The sequence below is a fragment of the Rhinatrema bivittatum genome, chromosome 2, assembly GCF_901001135.1.
Source record: "Rhinatrema bivittatum chromosome 2, aRhiBiv1.1, whole genome shotgun sequence".
Lineage (NCBI taxonomy): Eukaryota > Metazoa > Chordata > Amphibia > Gymnophiona > Rhinatrematidae > Rhinatrema > Rhinatrema bivittatum.
Window position 1 is genome coordinate 725,331,649 of NC_042616.1, and position 16,048 is coordinate 725,347,696.

General features: G+C 45.4%; 1 protein-coding gene across 2 annotated transcripts in view; it reads right to left on the bottom strand.

Annotated features, from left to right (window-relative positions):
* Positions 1-16,048, bottom strand: part of AZIN1 (antizyme inhibitor 1) — a 268,902-nt gene that overhangs the window by 217,723 nt on the left and 35,131 nt on the right. The window lies entirely within an intron of this gene.

Sequence of the window (16,048 nt, forward strand, 5' to 3'; positions counted from 1 at the left end):
CTGATAGTTCCCATGACAGTATGGCTAATTCAGCCCTGCTATCAATGGGAAAAAACAAAATTCTGCAAACTTTATATTGGTCAAAATTTTTTTTTTTTTTATTTAACTTCTTTTACTATACCGACACTCAAGACCAGGTCTTATCGTACCGGTTTACATTAGAACAAGGGGGAAAAACCAATTAACGTATAAGTGGAAAAGAGAAGTTACATTAAAACAGGGAGAGTAAAAACATGGATGTCGGAAGATAGGACAGAATTAAGTAATTGAACAATAAGTTAACAAAATTACAAACTATAAATTAACATAAAACAATAAATGAATAATACAGAAACATGGATTATAATCAGCGGAAATATACATGGAAATATATATATATGGAATATATACAGCTGGTCTATACATGGTATGTCAAATGGGAGGAGTGGCGGGGGTGAGGGAAAAGGGTGGGTTGAGGTTGCGAGTGGAAAAGGGAAAAAGGTTGGGAGTGCGGGGAGTGAGAAGGGTGGTTGGAGGGTGAGAGAGAGTTGGTTAATATGGAATCCTTCAACGATAGGCTTGTGTGAACAGCCAGGTTTTAAGTTTTTTTCTGAAGGTTAAATGGCATTGTTCCTGGCGTAAGTCTTGAGGAAGCGAATTCCAATGTAGGGGACCTGCTGTTGAAAATGCTCGCTTGTGGATGGAGTTGTGAACTGATGATTTGTTGGGAGGGGCCATGAGCTTACTTTTGTAGGCAGTTCTTATTGGTCTTGAAGATGTATGTAGTTCCAGAGGGAAGGTGAGTTGGAGAGAGGATTGTTGGTAGACCGATTTGTGGATGATAGTGAGAGCTTTGAACAGTATTCTATGTTGAATAGGAAGCCAATGTAAGATTTTTAGGATAGGTGTGATGTGGTCCTTGCGCCGTGTGTTTGTAAGGATCCTGGTTGCTGCGTTTTGCAGCATCTGTAGAGGTTTGGTCGAAGAGGCGGGGAGACCGAGTAGAAGAGCGTTGCAATAGTCAATCTTTGAAAACAGTATTGCTTGAAGCACAGAACGGAAATCCTGGAAGTGTAAGAGCGGTCTTAGATGCTTCAGGACCTGTAGCTTGAAGAAACATTCTTTAGTTGTAGCGTTAATGAATTTTTTGAAATTCATTGTGGAGTCAAGGGTGGCCCCAAGGTCTCTGACATGGCTTGCTAGTGGGGTTATTGTGTTATTAGTGAAGGGGGGGTTATCGCTAGGGGAGATAACCAGGAGTTCCGTTTTGGACGTATTTAGGACCAGGTTGAGATTCGTGAGAAGCTGGTTGATGGCATGTAGGCAGTCGTTCCAGAAATTTAGAGTTGAGGAGATGGGGTCCGAGATGGGGATTATGATTTGCACATCGTCTGCGTATATAAAATGGGTGAGGTTGAGGCTATTGAGCAGCTGGCATAAAGGAAGTAGGTATATGTTAAACAGGGTAGGGGACAGAGAAGAGCCCTGTGGTACTCCTTGTTTTGATGGGACGGGGTGGGATTCTTTGTCGTTTATTTTAACTTTGTAGTGCCTGTTGTTCAGAAAGGATTTAAACCAGAGCAGTGCGGAGCCAGAGATGCCTATTTCCATTAGACGGCTGATGAGGATGTCGTGATTTACCGTGTCAAACGCCGCAGAAATATCGAGTAGGGCTAGGAGGTAAGATTGTCCCTTGTCAAGGCCCATCAGGATGGTGTCCGTTAAAGAAAGAAGGAGGGATTCTGTGTTTAGGCGTTTCCTGAAACCGAATTGAGAAGGGTATAAGATATTGTGGGAGTCCAAGTAGTCGGTGAGACGGAAGTTGACAAGTTTTTCCATTATTTTTGCTATAAAAGGTAGGTTTGCGATGGGGCGGAAATTTGCTGGGTTGGCTGGGTCCAGATTGGTTTTTTTTAGTAAGGGTTTCAGCGAAGCAATTTTTAAGGAGTCAGGGACAGATCCTTGATTGAGGGAACAATTTATGATGTCTGCCAGAGATCTGGCAATGGTGTTAGGAATGGTGAGGAGAAGTTTGGTTGGTATTTGGTCTAGAGGGTGAGACGAGGGTTTCATTTTCTTGATAATCGATTCTATTTCCAGGGATGATGTAGGTTCAAGAGATACTAGCGTCTGTTTAAGAATAGTAGAGGATGGATTTTGGCTAGGAGTTTGGCTGGGGGGTTGTAGGGCTATTGATGATTTGTTGGATGTTGCCAGTGGGCCAAGTAGGTTTTTGACTTTGTTGTCAAAGAAAATTGCCAACTCTGTAGATTTGTTTTGGGCTTCTTCTTCTGAGAAGGTAGGGGAAGTGGGAGTGGTGAGGGCTGCCACATATGAGAAGAGCGTTTTCGGGTCGTATAGGAAACCGTGTATTTTTTTGGCATAAAAATCTCGTTTGGTGCGGGTGATCGATGTTCTGTAGAAGCTCATTGCTGTTTTGTAAGAAGCCAATGATGTGGGGGAGGGGTCTTTCCGCCAGCGTAGTTCCTTGTGTTGTAGGTCTTGTTTGAGTTTTCTTAATTCCGTAGAGAACCAGGGTTTTTTGTTCGAGCGTGCTGGGTTGATAATTTTTGAGGATAATGGGCAAATTGAGTTTGCTACTGCGTGTGTGATTGTTTGCCAGGAATTAATTGCGGTATCAGCATCTGTGAAGTCCAGTTTGGATAGGTCTTTGGCAAGGCTGTTGTTGAGTGTGTCCATTGAACAAGGTTTCCTGAATTGGATGGAGGATTTGGAAGCAATAGGGGTCTGTTTTTGATTAATGGCAAGTTTTGTAACTATCAACGAGTGGTCTGACCAGGGGATGGGGGAGCAGGAAGGTGGGGAGATGGGCGAGATGGTTTCATTAGTGAATATCAGGTCAAGCGTGTGGCCTGCCTTGTGGGTGGGATTATTTATGATTTGATTGAATCCCATAGCCTGGAAGGAGGAAAGTAGGGCTTCGCAATTGGAAGATGGGGAGGGAGAATCAACATGGATGTTGAAATCTCCTAAAATGATAGCGGGTAAGGGAGTCGATATGTTTGGCTATAATTTCGATTAGTGGAGAGGGGTCGGTTTCTAGGAGCCCTGGAGGGGCGTAAATAAGGCAGATTTGGAGTTGGGAGGATTTGAATAATCCGATTTCTAATTTAGTCGTAGATTTGAAGGCTTGTTGAGTTAGTCTTAATTCTTTTTTTGTGATTAACATTATTCCACCCCCTCTTTTTTTAGGTCTGGGGATAGAGAAGACGTCATATTGTTGTATTGGTAGTTGGTTGATTATGGCAGTATCAGTGTTTTTCAGCCATGTTTCGGTAATGGCACAAATGTCCGGTTGAGAGTCTAGGAGATGGTCGTTGAGCAAGTGAGATTTTTTTGAGAGCGACTGCGAGTTTAGAAGGCTTAAGGTTATTAAGGATAGACCTAGGAATTGTGTTATTGGGGAGATCATGATTGGAATCAGAGATCTCTTTGAGCGTAGATTGAGTAACGGTGCGTTAGCCCTGATGGGGATTGAGCGAGGGATAATCGGAATGGAGAAGGTTTGTAGCATGTTAATGTCTTTTTTTTTTTTTTTTTTGGATGTAAGTTGATGCTGGATGCTGGAGTGGCTGGATGAATGCTGGATGCTGGAGAGGCTGGATGAATGCTGGAGAGGCTGGATGCTGGGGTGACTGGATGAATGCTGGAGAGGCTGGATGAATGCTGGATGCTGGAGAGGCTGGATGCTGGGGTGACTGGAAGAATGCTGGATGCTGGAGAGGCTGGATGAATGCTGGATGCTGGAGAGGCTGGATGAATGCTGGATGCTGGAGAGGCTGGATGCTGGAGAGGCTGGATGAATGCTGGATGCTGGAGAGGCTGGATGCTGGGGTGACTGGATGAATGCTGGATGCTGGGGTGACTGGATGAATGCTGGATGCTGGAGAGACTGGATGAATGCTGGATGCTGGAGAGGCTGGATGAATGCTGGATGCTGGAGAGGCTGGATGCTGGGGTGACTGGATGAATGCTGGATGCTGGGGTGACTGGATGAATGCTGGATGCTGGAGAGGCTGGATGAATGCTGGATGCTGGAGAGGCTGGATGCTAGGGTGACTGGATGAATGCTGGATGCTGGGGTGACTGGATGAATGCTGGATGCTGGAGAGGCTGGATGCTGGGGTGACTGGATGAATGCTGGATGCTGGAGAGGCTGGATGAATGCTGGATGCTGGAGAGGCTGGATGCTGGAGAGGCTGGATGAATGCTGGATGCTGGAGAGGCTGGATGAATGCTGGAGAGGCTGGGTAAAGGATAGAAGCTGGAATGGGTTAGCGCTTATAAGGAGTGGGTGGGGTAGTTGATGGAAAGTAGCGACGGTTGCTTCTATGGCCCCTTAGTTGCGAGATTCCAGGGGCCAACGCCGACTGCGCAGGGAGGCCGACCTGGGCTGAGGGAGTATCGTGGGATGCAAATACGAGAATCGTGGTTCTGGTGCTATTCAGGTGCGCACGAAGGTAGTAGGGTGTGCAGTTAAAGCCTAGCCGGGCTGTAGCTGGTTGGCTGGCTTCTGGTTGAGGGCGGGCCTTGTCGCGTTTCGCGGGTTTGTTTTTTTCGTTTTTTCGCCGCGTTTCCTCCTATGGCTTTGGGCCTCGGCGCACGCGGCTGGCGTTGGGGTCCCCCGGGTGGGGAGGCCGTGTACTGACCTGACTAAGTAATGAAACTGACTAAGTAATGAAACACCAATACTATTCACAAAATCGTCCCTTTGTCAACAAAACAGCACGAATGCCAAAATGGTTGCGGCATGTAAGGAAGATTTAAAAGGTTAACTTTGACTCTCTTGGATAACAGCATAATTCTTCGTGGACAATAATCATCTGGAGGGACCTTGAGGCAGGACGTGAAACACGATATGTCGGATTCTGGACTCTAATTAAGGGGAAGGACCTCTACTTTATTTTTATTAAAATGTTAAAGATTTTTTCCTAAAAATTAAAAAAAATCCTTAAAAATTTGGTGAATATGGACCGATGATTAAAGGTGACCCCGAGCTGTGAAAGTACCGAGTAAAAGTCACACTCCGTATCCGCAGGATAGTATGAAGGTCCAATTTATAAAATACAAAATATTCAATGTGCATTTCTCTGAACATTAACTTAAATTCTGGTTACAACATTTTTCAGAATATATAGTCTTTAAGTAATTACGTTTTAAATTAATACTGAAAGAAGTTATTACTTAGAGATGCAGAATTTCCCTAGAAATTCATTGTAAGAGTATCCCCTTCCACTCGCTCTCCCTACTCCCCTGGCCGCTTTGCCCTCAGGCTCCAAACCTCCTCCACCTCTCTCTCCCCTCCACCTCTAAGCTCAACCCCTTCCACTCTATCACCAGTCCCAGAGTTTGACCCCGTTCTCAGTACTACCCCCCTCACATAGGCTCCCTCTGTCCCACCCTCTCTCACACACATGGCTCCATCTCTCTAGTACACACACACCCTCATACAGGCTCCTTCTCTCTCTTGCGCACACACATCCCCTCATACAGGGTCCCTCTCTCTCTTGCATACAAACCCACACAAGCTCTCTCTCACACAGGCTCATCTCTCTCACATACACAATCCCTTCAAACAGGCTAGAACCTTCAAATACATGTGCTCCCAATGTCTCTCTCTCACACACTTCTTCACAATCTGCTCATATAGACTCCCTCTCTCTGGCACCCACATTCAAGCATCCCCCCCCCCCTCCGCTCTGTCACCTCCCATGCTCACACCCTCCCCCAACACCCCCTCCCCTCACACATACACTCACTCTCACTGGGGCCTTCATCTTCGCCGCAAGTGGAGCATATTCCGTTTACGGCACACTGGGGCCTTCATCTTCGCGCGCTCCTTTCGTGGCATGCCGGGGGTCTCCTCTGCCATTTTCTGTGCAGTAATTCTGCGTGGGGGGAATTCTGCGCAAATTCTGCGCTCCGCAATAGCGCAGAATTCTCCCAGGACTAAGTTATGAATATTCTGGATAGGGGCTGTAGATACTGTGACCATTGGTCTTTTAGCCCCCACTGTAAGCGATGCAAATGAATCAGTTCTAGGAAGTACATGAACTGCCACTGTCATATATATGACCGAGTAATATCAAGTGGTATACTGTCGAAGACTATTGAATCATCTAGCCTTTCAGCTACATCATGCAATAGCTGGGCTCTGTTATTGGGAACAAAAGCCTTTGACTGAATTGCATTTATTCTTGCTCCTAATAAACTATAGAGTCTGAGTACCAACTTCTCAATTTATTAGGAAGCCTAAACTCTCCAGGTACTAAATAAATGTCTGGCTCCAGGGAAACTATGAGCCAATCTTCCAAACAGGGGAATATCTGTATTCCCACTCGACAGAAGTGAGCCACAGCCACTTTGTGAAGACTCTGTGGGCAGAGGAGAGTCCAAGCTGGAGTACCTTGTACAGGTAATTACTGGATCCTATTTTGAAACAGAGATACTACCAACAAGACTGAAGATTTGGAATGTGCATATAAGCATCCTTGAGAGTGGTGAGGGCCATGTGACCCAAGATGGTGGCATAGCGGGTTGCTTGGGCATCTTGCTCTTACCTCATTCTTTTTTCCTCACGGAATATGTCACATTCAGCCTGCAAACGCAGGGCGAGGGATCATCTAGCCCCAGAGACATCCTCACCTCAAGTGCTGGCGGGGCTGATGCACACCTATGTGTATCGGGGTCAGAGAAACCGTGGAGGGCTCGCTGGGAGTGGAGCAGGGGGAAGAAGAGCCTGCGACCTCCCCTGAGCTGATGACAACTTTATCTCTGGTTGTAAGATCACTGCCCGAGAATCCAGCTGAGGCCCGGCCCCAACATCGTTGGAGAGACTCGGAGGGATCGAAGTCGGTACCCTGGGTGAGTCTCTTGTTCCGGAGCCTGCACTATTGGTGGGAGAGGCCTCTCTGTATCCAGGTGAAAATGCTGCTCTAACCTAGGGCTGTGAGATAGAACCCAAATATCCTTCATTTCAGTTAACGGAGTTGGTGAGACCTTTGGAGTTTAGCCTTGAAACATTTTGCGAAGCAATTAATATATTGAACAGTAATGTTACTTTGCAAGTTACCAATATTTCTAAAATGGTACAAGAAGTGGATAAAAGATTGGAATTAGCAGAAAAAGATTTGGGTGAAGTTAAAAAGATTCAAGATTCACAAAATACAAAAATTGAAAATTTAATTCTTACTCAACAAGAAATCATAAAAGAAAATAATTCATTCAATTTCAAGTTGGAGAATCTAGAAACTATGGCTCGCGCCAAGAATATGCGTTGTATAAATTTTCCGAAGATTCCATATATTTCTCCTAAGGATATCTGGAAAAGGTATCTAATAGAATCTTTAAAGATTCCAGAAGAAACACTTCCTATAGTTGCTCAGGAAGAAGAAAAGGCTCAAGTGAAAGAGTTACCAAAGATGAATATATCAGATTTATTGGAACAGTTGGATGAAGAAACAGCAGTGCCATCTACCTTGATTGTTATGTTTTTACTTGATTCAGATAAGGAATGGATTTTCAAAAAGTACTTTCAACATCGAAAGGAACACTTTTTTGAAATGTAAAATTCTAATGTTCCCGGATCTATCCAGGCAAACGCAGAAGCACAAGTGCTAATTCCTACTATTAAGACCTAGAGTACAGCAATTGGGAGCATATGTTCTTAAATTTCCATGTAAATACTTGTTAAAATATCAATTTTTTCTTCCATCCCAATTAGTAAATTTCCTTAGCAACAAGGGGGAAGATTTGGGCCAGTTTCCAGTCTCTGGTTAAGGAAGTTTTATGGAGCGCAAATTGATCTTGAAATAATGTAAATGACCTGTAACCGCTATATTTCTTGAGTTATTTCCTTTGGATTGTGGATATCAAGAATCATGTTTGGTCCTTTTAGTGGTCTAATATATAACATGTATTATTTTGTTGCCAAAGAAAGTTTTTCCTCCATTTTTTATGTGAAATTTATGTCTGAGCTTGAGTTTTTGCACTTCAAGTGTTTGCTTGATAAATATTGTAAAATGATTGATAAATTAAAAAAAAAATTTTATATATATATATATATATATATATATATATATATATAAGCATCCTTGAGATCAAGGAAGCACGTCCAATCATTGGGTTGGATGAAAGGTAATATTGATCTGAGAGACATCTTGGTTTTCTCTCTCCAAGATATCGAGATCAGAGGATGGAAGCCCAGACTTTTTGAGGATGAGAAAGTAATGGGAATACCACCCACCACTGAATAGAGGTTCCAGTATTATCTGAATGGCATCCTGAGCCAGCAGCTTGTTGGCTTCCTGGTTTAAGAGAGCCAACTGAGGAGGTCCCATGAGGCAGTGACTAGATGGGAAAAGTGGGTCAGTAAAATCCAGACAATACCCCTGCTATGTTTAATAGCCATTGATCTGTTATCTGAGCCCATGCTGTAAAGTAATGCCAGATTCTGCCCCCAACCTGAACAGGCGACTATGGCTGTCTGGGAATAAAGAAGCCTGTTGTGACTGAGGTTGGCAGTAGTTGCTGCTTTTGTGGTTTTTAATCTGACAGCCACCGGCTGTACTGCTTGAGTTTGCTGTCCAGGTCCTTGGCATGAGGATGAGCGATACGGTGGAAATTGCCTGGACGGGTAATGTGGGTAGAACTCATGTCTGTATTGAAAATAAAACCATCTAGGTGTTCCCTGATGCTCCGCTGTGGTAGTCAAGGACTGTACTGCCACATTCTGCTGTTTTACCTGAAGTCTTTCTCCCTAAGTTTATCCTTGAAAAGACTGTTGTCCAGGCTTGGTAGGTCTGAATTTACCAACATTTTCTCGAATAGCACTAGCTCTTAGCAAAGCCATTCAGCAGGTGGCTCCTGACACTGCAGAAGTGCAAGTGGTGGTCTTGAAGGCCTCAGACTAATTGGAAGAGATGTCTTAAGGCCCTCATCACTGAAAGTTTAATTTCTGCACACACTCGTATAGATATTGCACAATGTAAAACTGGTGCTGTTCTATTCTTGAAGTGAGCATCAAGCCCTGAAAACAAACTTGGGCTGAAGTCATCCAAGATTCTGTGGTCTTCACCGGGTGATGCATTTGAACAGAATCTAGACTTCTTAGCCTTCTTCACAACTGAAGCATTGGGTAACTATACCATATCCAAGGACCTTTTCATTTGAAACTTCAGGTCTAGTTTCCAAACCATTGGTAATCCGGTAAAGGGGGACACCCAAGTCTTCATTAGACCCAAATCTAATTAGGCATGTGAAGGTAGGGCCATGGGCTCTGCAGGAATATGCAGAATCTTTGGAATGATTAACACTTCTGAATGAGTATGGTATTTTCTAGACTTCCGCACACAAGATTCTCCATGAATCTGGAAATTAGATATTCCAGTGGAGAGGAGTGGTTAGGGGGATGGAAGTTACGTTGAGCTGTTTAGCAAATCCACTTGTGATCTGATGGAATCTTGGATTGTGGTTGAAGAAGTGGCCTGCATTCTCTTGGGTCAAGCAAAGGAAGCAGATCCTCAGATGGAGATCTTGGACTAGGCAGAAGTAGGCGTGATATCCAACCATCAAAGAATAATCAACAAATAATGTGGAAGGATAAAAGTGTTATAAATGCCATAAGAATCAAGTGTTTAAAACTGCTTTATTCAGAAATAATGTCAGCACATATCCCAAAATACTTATATAAAGGTGAAAGGTCCTCTGACACAGATCGTGTTTCATAAGCACTGCGTCAGGAGGGTACCTAACAAAATACAAAAGCAAAATATAAAAAAAATGGACATAGGATGCTGAAAAAGTGTAGTAAATATCCCATCAGCTTACCCAGACTTTTAGAAGTATTTTGGTCATTCAAAAGTTTGGTAAACACTGTCAAATCTAATGAAAATAAAGAGTAAAGATTGCATCAATAAGGTTTTGAGAAATATATACTGGCTATTGGAAACTAGCTGTCTGATATAAATATAATTTGTAAACTAGGATCCTCCAGTAACAGTTATTCTGCAGAGTAGCAAAGAGAAGGATTAGAGAATCACAAAAACAAATGTAGATGGATTTCCTGGCATCGGGTTGGTGATATGTTTAATCTTGAAGATTAAAATAAGACATGTAACAAGAGACTCCCCAATTTCAGAATGTACAGCAAATTACCTGTCATTAACAATGACAGTGGGCTCAGAAACTCAAAAGTACTTAACCAACAGGAAGTAAAGCATGTAAGCTGAAACTATCGTTGATGGGCGACCACTGTTCAGCTGACAGGCAAAATTTGCACAGGAAAAATAGTCAAGAGTAGTTAAAGAAAAAAATGGCGCAAAAAGAAAGGTCACATGGTAATAGCTGTCAATCAGATGAAGGGCCACCCAAATGCTGATTACAGAGGGGAATCCCTGACCTTTACAAACAAGACATGCAACTTGAAAATAGCAGTTGCAGGAGTAAAAAAAATTAAAAGATGAAAGAGCAAAAGGACACTGCTGAAACAGAAGAAATAAAAGAGTGGCAATCAGCATCTAGTAAGGCTGCTTTTTAAAGACAATGTGAAAAAGCAATTTATCAGAAAAAGCAGAGTTGCTTACCTGTAACAGGTGTTCTCCCAGGACAGCAGGATGGAGCCCTATCACGGAACACAAAGTTTCTAGAACTTTGACTGGCACACTGAGCATGCCCAGCATGCCACCAACCCTGCATCCAGCAGGGGTCCCCATTCAGTGTCATTTGTAGCAAAAAGTACGAGCACAACATTGAGGTCCCATGCTGGAACCGTAGGACGCAGTGGAGGCTTTAGTTTGAGCAAGCCTCTCATAAAGCGCCGTACCAGGGGTTGCGCCGAGATCGGGGCAGCTCCTATACCTTTGTGGTAAGTGGCTATGGCGCTGACATGCACTCGTATGGAAGAAGTTTCTAGGCCAGACTCCGAGAGGTGCCAGAGGTAGTCCAGCAGCAGGAAAAGGGATCTATTTCATTTGTGGTGCACCACAAGGCGAATCTTTTCAATTTGGAATGATAAGATCTCCTAGTAGAAGGCTTTCGTGAAGCTACAAGGTCCTGGGACACACTGTCAGAGAGGTTAAGGGATTGTAGTATTAACCTTTCAACATCCAAGCTGTCAGAGACAGGGAGTGAAGGTTCAGATGACACAACAGGCTGCTGTTCTGAGTTATCAGAGTTGGATCTGTGCCCAGGAGAATTGGTTGCTGGACAGAGGTCGTGTAGGATGGGAAAACAAGCCTAACGTGGCCAGTGAGGGCTATGAGGATCATTGTGCCCCCGTCCTGCCATAAATTCACGAGAGTCTTGCTGATGAGTGGAAGTGGAGGATAGGCATATAGAAGACCCGTTGCCCATGAGTGGGCGAAGGCATCTCGAGGCTGTGTGTCGTGGCTGCGGAGTAGAGAACAGAAATTGTCCACTTTGCTGTTGTGAATTATCGCAAAGAGATCTATGTGTGGGTGGCCCCAATGGTGAAATATTTGGTTTGCTACAATGGGATCTAGGGACTATTTGTGGGAATGAAAGGTCCGGCTGAGCTTGTCCACCATCACATTGTCCACGCCTGCCAGGTAGGTTGCTCTCAGTAGCATGGAATGAGAGAGCCCAGGCCCAGATCTGTGCTGCTTCCTGGCATAGCAGGTAACAGCCTGTGCACCCTTGCTTGTTGAGGTACCATATCACTACCTGGTTGTCTGTTTGAATTAGGATTACCTTGTTGGAGAAGCAATCCCGAAAAGTGAAGAGGGCATAATCGCTTTGCCCGAAGCTCCAGAAAATTTATCTGGTGCTTTGCTTCCATTGTGGTCCAGGTTCCTTGGGTTTGGAGGTTGTTGACATGGGCCCCCCAACACAGGTTGGATGCATCTGTTGTCAGAGTAATTTGAGGTTGCAGAGGTTGGAAGGGTAGTCCCATCTGAAGATTGGACTCCTGTATCCACCAAGCTAGTGAGAGACTAAGCTGGTTGGTGCCGTGGAAAATGTGGAACATGTGTTGATTTAATTGGGACCACTGGGACTTTAAAGTCCATTGTGCTAATCATGGCTAGTCGAGCCATTGGGGTTACACGAACTGTGAGCGCCATGTGACCTAGTAAGGTTAGTAGATGACAAGCTGTAGTGGTTCAGCGAGTCTGCACTGCTTTGGCCAAGGTTGATAATGTGCGTGCTCAGTCCTTTGGGAGAAACGCTTTGGCCTGGACAGAGATTAGATCTGCTCCGATGAATGAGAGGGTGCATGATGGAGTCAGATAGTTTATTAGAAACCAAGGATTGCAGTAGACTGATGGTGAAATGGAGGGAGTGGAGTACTACCTCTTGGGATGGACCTCTGAGGAACCAATCGTCTAGATACGGATAGACGTGGATGTTGCGTTGTCGCAAGTGAGCTGCGACTACTGCCAGGCATTTCATAAATACGCGGGGTACTGATGCTAGGCCGAATGGCAGCACTCTATTGGAAATGATTGTGGCCTATTATAAATCTGAGGTATTTTCGATGAGGAGGATATATGGCAATGTGGGCAATAAGCCTCCTGAAGATCTAGAGAGCAGAGCAAATCTCCCCGTTGCGGGAGAGGGAGCATGGTGCCCAAGGTTATCATTCTGAACTTTTCTTTGCAGAGATGTTTGTTTAGGGCGCGGAGGTCCAAAATAGGACAAATGCAGTCTGACATTCTTGGAATTAGAAAATACCGAGAGTAGAACCCTTGACCCTACTGCAGTTGAGGTACCGGTTCCACGGCATTGGACTGCAGAAGGGTCGAGAGCTCTACCTCGAGAAGTGGAAAGCGGTTGATCAGACCCCACGATGGACATGGTGAAGTGTTCGGTGGTAGCGTGAGGACATTCAGATGGTAACCGTGGGCAACCACAGAAAGGACCCATTGGTCTGTTGTAATTGTGTGCCATACACTGGCAAAATGTCACGTGGCCTCCCACAGGATTGGGTGTGGTAGGTGGGGGTTGATTTCTGTCCTCTAGAAAGGAGTCAAAACCCCGATGCTGGACCAGTATGCGGGGCTGGTTGGGCTTTTGGGGCCCTTTGTTGTCGAGGCTGACCTCTTTGAGAGGATCTAGGCTGTCGAGTATGGGATGGAGGCGGGTAATACCTACGTGGCTTCTAGGATAGCCTCCTAGGATCTCGTCGAAAAGATCTCTTGGTGATAGATGGGAAGTCTGAGGGGAGAGTGGATAGCTGACGCAAGCTGTCATGGTGATCTTTTAGTTGTGCCACTGTTTCCTGAATTTTGTCGCCAAACAAATTGTCCCCTGTACATGGGAGGTCTGCCAACCTTTCCTGACATCCTGGCGTAGATCAGAAGACTTGAGCCATACCCAGCATCTGGCGCTTATGCCTGCTGCTGATACTCTTGAGGCAGTTTCAAAAGATGTCATATGCCGCCCTAACTTCATGCTTTCCAGCATCAAGTCCCTTCTGGAGGACTGCGGTGAGCCCTTCTTGATATTCCTCCAGTAGGGTGTCAGAATTCTTGGACTTTCTTCCAAAGATTCCTTGAATACTGAGTCATGTATAGCTGGTAGGCTGCTATACATGCCATCAGTGGAATAATCTTCGTCTGATGGCATCCAAGGATTTCTGTTCTTTACCTGGAGGAGCAGAAGAATGAGGCTGGGATCTTTTGGCTTTCTTCTGGGCAGACTCAATGACTACGGATTGATGGGGCAGTTGGCTTTTGTGAAACCCCGGAGCTGACAACCAGATAGGTGGCATCAGTTTTTCTGTTCACGGGTGGAACTGTGCCAGGGTGCCCCCAGGTGCGTTGTAACAAATCAAGGATCACTTCACGTACTGGAGCTACCATTACTTCTTTAGGGGCATCCACAAATTGCAATACCTCAAGCATCTTGTCCCTAGCATTCTCCTCCGTTTGTAGTTTAAAAGGAATGGTTTCAGACATCTCTTTAATGAAGTAGGCAAATGTGAGGTCTGCAGGAGGGGAGCGGCAGCATTCTTCAGGGGGTGAAGGCTCTGATAGGAGCTCATCCGAGTCCTGAGTGTCAGAGGAATCATCACCCCAGGGATCATATGATGCATCTCCAGCACCATGCGGGACTCCAGATGGAGGCAAGGGTCCAAATCCAGCTGGATCTGGAGGTGGCACCAATGGGAAGGATGGAGGTTCCAAAGCAGGTACAGAGGACAGCAATGGCATCAATGGAATCTGCGCTTTTGGTGGACGTCGGGGTGGCAATAGACCCAATGCTCCTGGAACAAGCTCCGGCATCGGTAAAATTTGTTCCTCAGAGGACAATGGAATGGGAAACTGTGGCGGTGGCCTTGGAGGTGCCAATGGCATGGAAGGAACGGGCACCGATGGTAATGCACCGATTAGTGTATCCAGGCGCTCGAGGAGTGGAGCCAGCATGGTAGGCATCGGATCGGGTGTCGGCATGGGAGCCAGTACCGGTTGAAATCCCTGAAATGCCTGAAGTTCTGCCTCTTGGGCCATCCGGTCCAATTCCTCCCGGAAGGCTGGTGTTGGTAACAGCAACCGGGGTTGGAGGCTCAGAAGGCGTTGCCGGAGGGTCCACCTGTATCAGTGGAATCTCTGCTCCCAACACTGGTGCCGGTGGGGAACACCTCAGTGTCCCGGGTCCAGAAGGAGATGGAGCCCACTCTCCCCAGGACTTCTTGGCCGGTGGCTGTCGATGCCTTGGCTGTGCCGGCATCGAGAGAAGGATCACATCGATGGCAGTGCCGGTGCTTTTCCCGATGCTCAGTCCGGTCCTTCTCCAGCACCAAGGAGGAAGATGTTGATGCCTTTGAACGTGAAGAAGCCAGTGAAGGATGGTCACCGGTGTCTCGATGGCGACTGAGTTGATGAAGATGAAGGCTTTCGACCCCATGTACTCTTGGCTGGAGTAGATGGAGACACGTTTAAATAAGGTATTCCATCTTCTCCAAACAGGCCCTGTAGCCTTTTGGCGTCATTTTGGGCACAGTTAGTGCACTATTGGACGTCGTGAGTGGGCCCCAAGCACAAGACACAAAAGTCATGAGGGTCCATTATGGACATGGTCCTTGGGCACTCGGGACATTTTCAAAACCCAGTCGCCATTTTTCAAAAAAGAAGGGCAGCGCTCGGTCGGTAGCCATCAGGCACTAATGAAAGTACTGCTGGGAACAGACCACAAAGGACGAGGTAAAACTTACCGGTGTCGACGGAAGTTGATGGGAGACCCCAGGATGGGGAAAAAAATCTGAAATTTTTAAAGAAAGTTTCTGTGAGGAAAATACTTGAGGAATTCTCACAGAGCTCCTGAAATCCGCGAGGCTACTACCGCGTGGAAAAAAAGGGACTGAAGGGGGACCCCTGCTGGATGCAGGGCTGGTGGCATGCTGGGCATGCTCAGTTTGCCAGTCAAAGTTCTAGAAACTTTGACAAAAGTGTTCCGTGATAGGGCTCCATCCGATGTCACCCATATGTGAGGACTACCATCCTGCTTGTCCTGGGAGAAAAAGCTTATCAAGAGAGAAGTTAAGATACCAGCTTGAAAATGACAAGGCACAAAAGGTAATGTGTAACAGTTATAGCAAACGATGTAATACCAGAGGTCTGTCAAGATGTATGTTAAAAAATGCAGACCACTCAATACTGATAGAGTCCTTGTGGGGAGACAGTGTCAAGCGTATGAATCCATCTTTTCTCTTGAATTAATCTCCGAGAAAAGTTTCTACCTTGGTGGGACGGGTAGCAGACTTCAATCAAAAAAGTGTAGACCCTCAATTGTATGTAGAAAATCTAGCCAATGCTTAACTAATGGCACATTGTATTTATGTAATCAAAAGCAAGAGCAATGTTCAAATGTGTGTGTAAATGTTAGGTATGATTTTGCCCACATAAAGTGGACAGGGACATAAAATGATGTAAATGACTCCAGATGTGGCGCAATTGCAGCTAAAACGCAAAGGATAAAGTTGATTGGAACAGAATGTTTAAATTCAGTTAAAGTAAAAAAAAATGAGGACAGCCTTACAGTGACCACAAGGAGCATGCCCACAGGAAGTAGGAACAATAGGAAGTCTGGT